The following is an 11,206-nucleotide window of genomic DNA, read 5'->3' as shown; positions in this document are numbered from 1 at the left end:
CCCGGCCCGGCCCGGCCGCGCTGCCGCAAACGCGGCGCTGCTGCAAACGGGCCTTTTGCGGCAGCCGCCGGCTCTGCCCGCTCCGCTCCGCCGGGACGGCTTCCTCAGGGGCACAGCCTCTGGAGCGGAGCGATCCGTGCTGGAAATAATGTCTGAGTGGTTACGGCTGTAAAGCACCGGCTGGCTCAGCCTGTGGGATGCCAGTCACAGAATGGCAGAATATTCAGGGTTGGAAGGCGCCCACAAGGATCACTGAGTTGGGACCCTTGAGGAACCTCAGAACATTTGGCTTTACTTCTTCTGTTTCATTGTTCCTCCACTGCTGTATTGAAAGCCATGAATTCTTGATAATAACACTGATATTTCAGCCTAAGAAAATTTATCTTTTTTTTTTTTCCCAATTACATGGTGTGCATGGACAGTTTTGAAACCAGAACTAACACTAACATATGAATACTGATATTAGCCTGTTTTCATGATAGCAACACCATTCCCAAACTGCCAAGTCTGAAGGGACTTGGAACCATCCTTTAGAACTAATAATGTCCCAAACAGGTATTACCACGACTTTCAGTGCCCTGTGTTTCGTAAAATAGACACAGATTCACTCTTAAGTGAATAGCCCATACAGGGATCAAAGTGATGTTGTTAAAGATCCTGCTTTAAGTACATCCTTGTGATTTTTGATGGATTTGCAAAGGCCCTTTTTTGCGCACTAACTGCAGCATGTAGTGAGTACGGTGTAATGTCAAAGGACAGCAGTGGCTTGGTTGCTACTGGTTACTGAGGGAGTGCTCCGAACGAGAGCCACAGCACTCAGCAAAACCAGAATCACCAACACGCCACATAACCCAGCCACATCAGCCAGGCCTGCAGGAAATGCAGCTCTGCACACACCTGCCAGGTGAGAAGTGAGTGTCCAAACCACTGATGTCACTGTGTGAGATGGAGAAGCCACACTGCCAGAGGGCTTTCAAGCAAGAAAGAGCCATAAAGCATCAGGAACTGAGTTTGGTATCAAAGCGTTCAGACATTCAGAGCCAAAACACTGCCTCAGTGCACTGATGTCATTCTTGGGTTGTTTGCAAAAAAAAATGCTATTTGTACAGTTTGCTACTATGCCTGCTGGAAGAAAAGGATTTGTACTTACAAAGTAACAACAACAGAAAGCTTTTGATGGTCATTGATTGCTTCTTGGACCACAAAACTGGTCAGCCATGGATAGCTATGATTCTGATAGTTCTTGGCAAAGAAAAGAAAAATGCAATGACTTACAGAAAATAAGTAAAGTGGTTCCAAAGCATATTGGAAATTTATCTTTTGAAGAGAAAACTACATTTTATCATTTACATTTATTAAATCTCACTTTCTTTTTTGGGTTTTTTTAAAAAGAATTTTGGTAGACCTTTGACATTTTGATTAAATTTGCTTAGGGAATTCAAGCATGACCAGCGTTACTGTAAGGGAAGAATCCTTATATAGCTAGTTGAAAAATATTTGAAGTTTTTAAGCATTTCACATTTTTCACATTTTTTATTGATTTCAGTTTTAGCAGACACCCAACATCAAGAAATAATGTAATACGCTACATAAATATATAGATTTAGAGATGGAAAATCTTCTGTCATGGTCTCTACAGGAAAGATAGACTGTGATGAGAATGTGAATTTCTTTGCAGATAAGTGGTATTTTCCTGGATACTTTCCTGGCTGTACTATTGACCAAGCTGAAGTCAAGTTTTATTTCCTCATTTTATAAGTAAATTATCTAAGAAGCTTTAGAGTTTCTTCCGAAATATCTGGAGAAAGAGAACGGGTTTTTTCAATTTAAAAAGATTTTTAAAACCTAGTAAATTCTAAAAAAAAATCTTTAAAAATTGATCATCAGCATAATGTGGATTTTTTTTTGTCAGAAAATAAAAAACAAATCTACAATACACATGTACATTTTTGAGGAATAATATTTTAGTTGCTTGGTTATAGGACTAAAAATGAGGCCACATACTGCAATGTAAAAAGCAAGTTTTGCTCTAGAGAGGGACTTTATAAAATCTACTTCCTGCAGCTTTATGATTATCATCTCTGATTTCTAGATAAAATTTAGTCACTTTCAGAGTCATATTTTCTCCTGCAAATTGAGCCCAGAATCTGAAAATTTTTGATCACTGGCACTGATGATTTATTCTTTAAATAATGGCCCGCTGGCAGTAGAACTCTGCTTCCTCTTTTAGTGCCATGTTTCTATATTGCTCCCTGCCATAAAATATTCTTTAACATCAGCAAAGAAGGAGGTATTGGTCCTGAACACAGAGATAGAGACTATGTCAAAGGCTTTGTACTAGTTCATGTTTTCTGAGCCAAACTGCTCTACCAGTTCATATTAAAGGCTATCCAACTATTTGAAGGAAATATGCCAATCAGGTTTGCAAACTGGCGTGTGTTTGCTCACTAGCATGTCTCAATGTTGATCTAGGAGAACTGTATCCAGCAGCAAGTATAATCTAGCTACTTCTGCAATTTACTCTTTGGCCTACTAAACCTAATAGAAATCTTTGTCAAATAAATTGGAATAGGCTGGAACCACCACCCAGTTAACCTCAGGGCAGCACTGCTGTTTCTGTTGCTGCTGTCCTCGACTGGCCTATGTACCTAAAGGTGAATCCCATGAGCAATACCCTGAGCTACCCAGTCCTAATTTTGTAAAGTGTGAACTTCAAGTGAACCAAAAGAAAAAAAAATACAGGCTACCTCTAAGGATTGTGCTGACTTCACAATACATTCAGAAGTATGTCTTGTCAGTATTACAGAATCCTGTATTACAGATTTTGCAACTTTTGTGTGCCTACACAGACTCCCTGAGGTAGTGTTTCTATTCATATTACTTTTAATAGTTTCCTTTGAATCCCCTTTGTAGTTCAACACTGATCTTTTAGTGCCTTATTTTCCTGGAAAGGCCTCCTTAGCCTGGGCTAGGAAGTGCCAACAACACGACATTTCACTGCCAAAAAGGGGTAGTACTGGATCACAGAGGGATTTGCCTCAGACAAACACTTGCCAGCGCCTTTAGGTCACCGTCCAGCACTGCCAAGAGCCGGCAGGCTGGCTCTTCTCCCCCGAGACCTGCGGCTCTGCCAGCAGACACGCTGGCCAAGCCACTGTCCCTGGCTGCTGCCGGGGCCACCTGCACAGCCACGGTCAGGGAGCCTGGAGTCATTTCCCCAGGTGACCGGAGCACAGCCGCTCTTCTCCGAGCACAGGAGGAGGGGGAGAAGCCCTGGGGGAGCAGGGATCAGTGTCCGGGCTCCAGCGAGCCCTACCCTGCTCCACAGGCCTGGGCAGCGGATGCCTTCATCGCTCTCCTGACGGGAGAGTGTAGTGGGGAGGGGCGGCCCCTTCTGCCGCGCCTGCAGGGACAGGACCAGAGGAAATGGCTCTACGCTGAGACACGGGAGATTCAGATTAGATACTAAGAAAAAAAACTGTGCCCCGTGAGGGTGGTCAGGCATTGAATAGGTTGCCCTATGGTGTCACCATCCGTGAGGGTGTTTGGGAGGCGTCTGGAGCTGGCGCTGGGTGCTGTGGGTATAGCGGCTGTGGGGATACTGTACGGGGTGCACGGTTGGACTGGGGGATCTTAAAGGTCTCTTCCAACCGCGCTGATTCTATGCAGAAGAAGAGGCCTGGGAAGAGAAACAAGGGGAAAAACTAGGATGACTGTAGGGGGTAATTAAGAAGAAAAAATATGCTGCTTATTCCCTCATCCCCGCCTGCCGCTGTGGCACTGACGGAGAAAGGCCCTGAACGCCGGGGAGACGGGAAGGGGGGGCGAGTCGCCCCCTCAGCAAAGGGGGTGTTCTGAGGCACGGGGGGCTCCCCGGCAGGGCCGGGGCGGTGCGGGCACCGTGCCCGGCTCGGTCCCAGCCGCCGCCGCCGCCCCGCAGCGCCGCCGCCCTCGGGGCGCTCCCGCCCGCCTTCGCCCCACAATGCACCGCGCCGCTGACATGGCGGCCGGGCCGGACTGAGCCGCTGCCGTCGGGGCCTGCAGCAGCCGCAGCCGGGCATGGCGGGGGCGCCGCGCCGGCTCCGCTAGCGCCGCACACAGGTACCGGGGCCCGGGGGCTCTCCGCGCCCGGGGGCGGCGGCCTGGGGGGAGGCGGGCTCAGGGGGTCCTGTCCGCGCCGGCGCCCCCCGCCCCAGCCCTGCCCCGCCTCGACGGCCCGCCGCGGCCTCGGGCCCCGCGCCCGGGCGGGGGAAGCGCCGGGTCCGCGGCGCGGGGGCCGCTGCAAGGTCAGCGGGGGGCCGGGGGCGCATCCGGGCCGGAGCCGGTGCGTGCGGTTTGTTGTTCGTACGCCCCGTGGATTTAAATAATGCGGGGGGAGAGGGCACCGCAGCCGGCGAGGCCTGCGGGGAATGCCCCGTGTGCGGGGCTGCCCTCGAGAGCCGTGCCCGCTCCGCCGCGAGAGGTTCTCCTTGCCGTGGATTACGATCTGCCTGGAGTGACACCCAGGCATCCCTTCGCCTACGTGGTTGTGCTCTTTTGTTGGCTTATTTTGTATACAAATACAGCTGAACGACTTTGCTGCTTTTGCAATATGTTGCAATTTGCCAGTTGGCTGAATGTGTCATATTACCTGAGGCCTCCTGGCTTTTAAGGTTGTTTCTGGGTATATCAAAGGAAGATGAGCTCATAACACACAGAGAAACAATGCAATCGCATTTAAGCTAAGGTAGAGATTAGTACATTAAAAAGATAGTTGTATTTAAATATGGATCTAATAATTTTTTTTATATCCATGCCCCCTCCACATCACTTGGCTTCCTGAGGACTGTGCCCTGGTTTTAGGGGTCGTTGCATTTGCTTGAAAATAGAGGATACATGTTGTTTATGGTTTTGGCTTGTGCTCCCGGTTTCAGTGGTTGCTTTTTGGATAGTCTGACCCCAGATAGTTATGACATAATTATTTCCGTGACAAGAAAAGTAAGCTAGCCATGGAGCTATGACTTAATTACAGTACCTGGCAGAAGATGCTATATTAGGAGTAAGAGGTCTCTTTTACAATACCAATTTTGCAATGAGCTTTTTTTTAATCATTTTTCCGCTTAACTTTAGTGTAAACCTTCATGAAATTAATTTTGTGATAAAATTACCTTTTCCCAAGAGATATATTGGGATGTGTTCCCAGAAGATAGCCACAGAGGGATCAGAAAGTTCCTCCTGTGTTCTGTTCTTGCACAGAGGACAGCTGGGACTTCCTTTTCATACCTCAGCTTGCTGTGCTCAATGCCCCGGGACACCTGCACTGTGCAGGGCATTTATCCAATTCTTCCTCTGAAGGGAATTGCTGCAGCAGGGAGAAAGAAAGGGGGACAGGATTTCCCTGTGTTGTGCTTGAAAGCAAGATATTCCTGAGGAGCTCCTCTTGACTGTCTTGTGGCTCTGCTTGTCAGTCATGCTTCAGGATTGATACCATAAGGCAGTCTGACTGCCTGAGAGTATGTTCTGTGTTCAGTTTGCAGTCCTGGCTTTTTAAACTTTACAAAGCATTTCTACTACAATAAGTTTATTTTTGTCTCTATCTTAGTGAAATAATGCAATACTGGTACTGACTTGTATTGAGAACCCATAGAAAGAAGGATCCTGCAGTTTGCTTAGTGGATTAATTTGCACAATGGAAGCAATGCAGTGAAAGTCAACATTTCTCGTGCTTTTGGCACATTAACACTATTTTGATATTGCTTGATAAATCATTTAACTTAGAAATACAAAAGACCTAAATTTTGTAAGAGTGTCCATGAATTTATTTTTTACTCTTTTTTTTTTGTTGTTGTTTTCACAGAAATGCATGCATACATGCATGTATACTCATACTGTATCCTTGGTTTGTAATTTTGATTCTAAGGTTTCAGCAGTCTTTGGAAAAAACTCAATTTATCAGATGTTCTTAGATTTTATTTTCATTTCTGTTGATGCATGAAATACTGCTGCCAGCAAGAAGTAACTTTCAGATTTTAGTTTTCAGTGTCAGCAAAGCTTGACACAGGAGTCTGGAATCAGTTTTGTGTTACAAACGATTGTGACTCAGTCCGCTGAGCGTGGCTGTGTTCTTGACAGCTTTCCTGGAGTTGTGATTTTCAGCTTGTTTCTTCCAGTAGGGAAAGTGCTGGATGCTGGTGAAGAGGCACAAGGGTATGGTAGAAGATCTGTTTGCTTTCCCTGTGGTTTGTGAACTGGTTTGCAGCTGGTATGGAGCAGTTCAAAGACCATCCCTTCCTCAAGGATTCCAGTTTGAGTGATGGGCTGGTTCACTGTTGTTTAAATACAAGATCCAGATAAGCTTCTGTGCCACAATACATACTGCTGTATTGTCATTTAGCATAGCACTGAGCATAAGTGGAAGTTTAAGATCAAGGTGAAAAAATTAGTTTCAGTGTGTGGCTGCCATTTAAGCCAGTTTTATGATCCTCTGAGGCCTCTGGAAGTCTCTGAAAGGCTCTAAACCAGTGCAGTGCTGTGTTGTGCTCCCCCAGCCTCCTCGTGGGTCCTTGGGCTGATGTGTGTGTTTGGGTTTGAAGTTCGAGCTCCCTCATACCAGTTCCTGCTCTGCTCCCACATGAATGGTGCAGCACTTGGGGAGACTTGGGGCGGGTGCTGCCCCTCTTCAGGGTTCGCTGCACTTGGGTCTGAGGTGTGAAGAACTGCTGCAGTAAAACAGAGCTTCAGAACCAAAATGTGCCAAAGCATGAGGACCCTCTATGGAATAGAGAGGTGGGGGAGACTGTTAGTGTGGCTGAGAGAGGACAGCTGTGCCGAGCTTGGCACGGGAGGCAGCAGCAGTAGTAGGGTCAGAAAGAGGTACCCAGTTCTTGGCGTTGGGTGACGTTAGTTTTTCTCACCTTCCCAGTGAGTCATACGGTGCTGTAGAAAAAACAGTGAGTCAATGCAGAGTAATCTGTAACAAGCATATCCCTTATGGATCTCCCATCCAGCATATTTTGCTCCCTCCAAAATTTAATTGTAAGATATTTGCACATACCTGTGTTACTAAGTTTTGTATCAGCCAAAGCCTTTCTTGTTACTTCATTTATTCGGCAGTACTTCTGTAAATCAGATATCATGTTGTGACAGTGTTATGTATTTTCTACATATGTATATATACATAGTTATATATCTAAGGATTACTCCTTAGATGTTTTCAATCTTCCACATAATAAATACAGCATCAGAGCTTCCTGTCTTCACTGAGCCCAGAGTGCCAGTTTTGTTGCATCCTTGATTTGTGCGTTAAAGTTTATGTACGCTGTGCTGACTTCCTTCTGGGTAGATTTTGGCAGTATTATCCTTACCAGGATAAATTCTATAGCCTGTAGTAAGAGGGAGTTCTGGAACACTGTGTAGCACTTATGTTTGTTACTAAGAATATCGATGGGTTTAGTGCTGGTGGAGTCTGAAGCGCTTTAGTGGCCAGTAATCTCTGATAGTTTTAGTTTTAAGTACTTTGGAAAAACATCAAGCATGAATAGTAGGTTGTACTGAGTTATGTCTATTTCATCATGAATCAAACATAAATGTGTGATAATTTTTTAAAAACTATTGACAAAGAACATGGGAGAGGTTTGTAGGAGTTCTCAGACAGAAAAATGGGCCTAAGACCCAGAAAAGACCCCCCCACCCCAGCACATTAGGGCTGTCCGTAGACATCACCTGTGCTGCACTCTGAGCAGAGTGCAGAAGACAACCTTTCCTATTGTTCCTGACTGTGGCTGTAACCTTTGTTTGCAGAATTTCCTTTTATTTTTGTTGAGGAAGTTCAGCTGGGCTGTATTGGTAGTGAGGCGAGGGGGGCTCTGAGGTTAATCACCCCACTTAGTGTTGGAAGGCTGGCTGGGAGATTTGAGCTTAAGGACAATCATAATGGGAGAGATAAAAGCAGGTCTTGGATAAAATACAAGTCTCCATATCTCAAAGGAGGGAATGCTTTATAGAAACAGGGTGATAACACTTATGTTTGTAGTACTTTTTGTGTTTATATTTTATCTAGTACTCCCCAGGGAAACAAAACTTAAAAGCCTGTCATCTTTCCCTTTAGTTGCCTTTCTACACTGTAGTCCCTACTTTTGGGCATTTCAGCCAGTTGGGACCACATTTTAGAACATATTTGAAGTAATGGCAAAGGGTCATTGAGTTTTGGTCTGTTTTCTGGAACAATTATGCCTCAACAGAGGAGAGGTCTCTGCTGAGGGGGAAGCAGGAGGAAGTTCCATTTCCTTGTAGGGAGTAGCTACAAATCAGACAGGGCTCCAGCACGTCTGCTCTGCTTGCCCAAGGGGCTGTGATAGAGAGTGTGACAGAGGAGCACAAAGTGAACGTCTAGGAAACCAGGTGGAGTCAGTTCTGCTGTTAATGAAATTATTAAAAAAAGCTTTGCAAAAGAACAACTCAGAAGGCAAGAGCTCACTGTTTAACTTGGCCTTCATCTTTGAAGAGGCCCTGTTATGTCAGAATCTGACTCCAAATGTATGTGTTTGAGGGAGTTGAATACAGTGGAACAACTTGAGAGGAAGAAGTGGTAGAAGAGGTAGAAATATCTTCTTGAAAGTTTTTTGGTGGTTTTCTTTTCCCCCCTGTTTGGAAGTAAGCCTTAGTCTGATTCTTTGCAATTCAAATGCAGAGTTTTCTAATGCTTGTCTGTAAAGTGGAGGAAACAAAAGAAACTGGCAAAAATGAAAGTGAAACATTCTCATGTCTTCATTTTGTGAGCTGAAAATGAATTCTAGCCAAAGCTGATTTAAACATTTTTAAATTGGTTGCTGTAGGTCGGTATAGATTTTTATACTTTTCTGAAGTTTAAGGTCAGATGGTATCTTATCTGACCTCAAGCTGTTGTATTTCAGCCAGATAATTTTCCTAAAAAGAGCCAAGAGCTAGATTTCGGAGGAGTAATTGGCACTGTACACTCAGAAAGCAGGGTAAACTGAGTCCCATGTAACACTGGGATATTGAATTATTGAAATATGCTAAACTGGTTTCAACAGGTTAATCATACCCCATTTTGCAGACACTGGTTTTGTTGCCAGCCTGACTGGGAGAAAATTCTGCTTTGATTCCAGGTCTTGCAATTTGGTATGAGCCTGAGCTTGTAAGAGGTGCCATCCAGGTTTCTACAAAGATGCCACCTCAGCACTGATTCACTTCACTCCAGTGCTTTGTTTCCAACCAACTTATTTTTTTTAGAGGCACTCCTTTCCCCATTTCCCTCTCTCCCTCTGTCATGTAGATGGCCAATATCTGACAGAGGATGATCTTCTTGTGTCTGTCCTGGGTTCAGGAGAGGTTTCTTTTTGTTTCTCATACTGAGTTTTATTAGTTGGTTTGTTTTGCAGTTTGTTGTGAGATGGTAATTTGGTTGCTATTGAATATGTTGCAGGAGTTAAAATTATTTTTTGTTAGCTAAATTATTTCCATATTAAAGAGCAAAAGGAAAGAAAAAGAGACTCCAAAGTTCAACAACATTATTATTGCACTTGCATTTCAGATTCTGCATTCATTGTGGAACTGCTGACTTTTATTTCATACAGAGTATTGTCTTATGAAATGTCATGACCTCTCTTTATTCGTATTTCTTAGGAATAAAGACTATATATGCTTTTTAACATTATCTACTTACATTTGATTACATTCTTGATATGCAACACTATCGCAGTACTCAAATCATTAGCTCGGTTCTAGTTTTTACTAGCAGTTTCTTTAGTTACTTTTCTCATTTGATTAAAGATTATATATTCTCTTTGAATATTTAATTGAATGGATGAGATAAAATAATTTGAATAATTTTTGCAGATTTTTTTAAAACCTACAACGTGACACATAAAAAACCCCAAAACGCAGCCCCACTTCTCCTCCAATGCCGGAGTTTCACGGTAGCTTTAATCTGGAAGTGGTGCCAACAGGAGTTGTCCCCACCCTGCGAGTTGTTTGTTATTGCCAGGCGTGCTCCTCCTGCCTGGTGCCAGCTTTATGTTCGGCTGGATTGGTTTTCTGGTTTGGTGGCCGGCAGGGAGGGAAGGGGCAGCCCCAGGGAGGGAAGGAGCAGCCCCGGGATGGGAAGGAGCAGCCCCGGGATGGGCAGGAGCAGCCCCAGGGAAGGAAGGAGCAGCCCCGGGATGGGAAGGAGCAGCCCCGGGATGGGCAGGAGCAGCCCCGGGATGGGAAGGAGCAGCCCCAGGGAGGGAAGGAGCAGCCCCGGGATGGGAAGGAGCAGCCCCGGGATGGGAAGGAGCAGCCCCAGGGAGGGAAGGAGCAGCCCCGGGGTGGGAAGGAGCAGCCCCGGGATGGGAAGGAGCAGCCCCAGGGAGGGAAGGAGCAGCCCCGGGATGGGAAGGAGCAGCCCCGGGATGGGAAGGAGCAGCCCCAGGGAGGGAAGGAGCAGCCCCGGGGTGGGAAGGAGCAGCCCCAGGGAGGGAAGGAGCAGCCCCGCGATGGGAAGGAGCAGCCCCGGGATGGGCAGGAGCAGCCCCGGGATGGGAAGGAGCAGCCCCGGGATGGGAAGGAGCAGCCCCGGGATGGGAGCAGCCCCGGGGAGGGAAGGAGCAGCCCCAGGGAGGGAAGGAGCAGCCCCGGGATGGGCAGGAGCAGCCCCGGGATGGGAAGGAGCAGCCCCAGGGAGGGAAGGAGCAGCCCCGGGATGGGAAGGAGCAGCCCCAGGGAGGGAAGGAGCAGCCCCAGGGAGGGAAGGAGCAGCCCCAGGGAGGGAAGGAGCAGCCCCGGGATGGGAAGGAGCAGCCCCAGGGAAGGAAGGAGCAGCCCCGGGATGGGAAGGAGCAGCCCCAGGGAGGGAAGGAGCAGCCCCGGGATGGGCAGGAGCAGCCCCGCGATGGGAAGGAGCAGCCCCGGGGAGGGAAGGAGCAGCCCCGGGATGGGTGGGAGCAGCCCCGGGGAGGGAAGGAGCAGCCCCGGGATGGGCAGGAGCAGCCCCAGGGAGGGAAGGAGCAGCCCCGGGATGGGCAGGAGCAGCCCCAGGGAGGGAAGGAGCAGCCCCGCGATGGGAAGGAGCAGCCCCAGGGAGGGAAGGAGCAGCCCCGGGATGGGCAGGAGCAGCCCCGGGATGGGAAGGAGCAGCCCCGAGATGGGAAGGAGCAGCCCCAGGGAGGGAAGGAGCAGCCCCGCGATGGGAAGGAGCAGCCCCAGGGAGGGAAGGAGCAGGCCCGGG

The 11,206-nt window shown here is 47.4% G+C and overlaps 1 protein-coding gene across 2 annotated transcripts in view; it reads left to right on the top strand.

The window, feature by feature from the left end:
* The first annotated feature begins 4,046 nt into the window (after positions 1–4,046).
* Positions 4,047–11,206, top strand: part of TUT4 (terminal uridylyl transferase 4) — a 46,105-nt gene continuing 38,945 nt past the window's right edge. For both annotated transcript variants that reach the window (XM_063166116.1, XM_063166115.1), the window contains exon 1: positions 4,047–4,101. The gene's annotated coding sequence lies outside the window, so the exon portion shown is untranslated. The remainder of the gene's footprint in view (positions 4,102–11,206) is intronic.

Source organism: Melospiza melodia, chromosome 11 (genome assembly GCF_035770615.1).
Source record: "Melospiza melodia melodia isolate bMelMel2 chromosome 11, bMelMel2.pri, whole genome shotgun sequence".
Classification (NCBI taxonomy): Eukaryota; Metazoa; Chordata; class Aves; order Passeriformes; family Passerellidae; genus Melospiza; species Melospiza melodia.
Note: the sequence above shows the minus strand (reverse complement) of the source record. Positions and strands in the feature narration are given on the sequence as shown.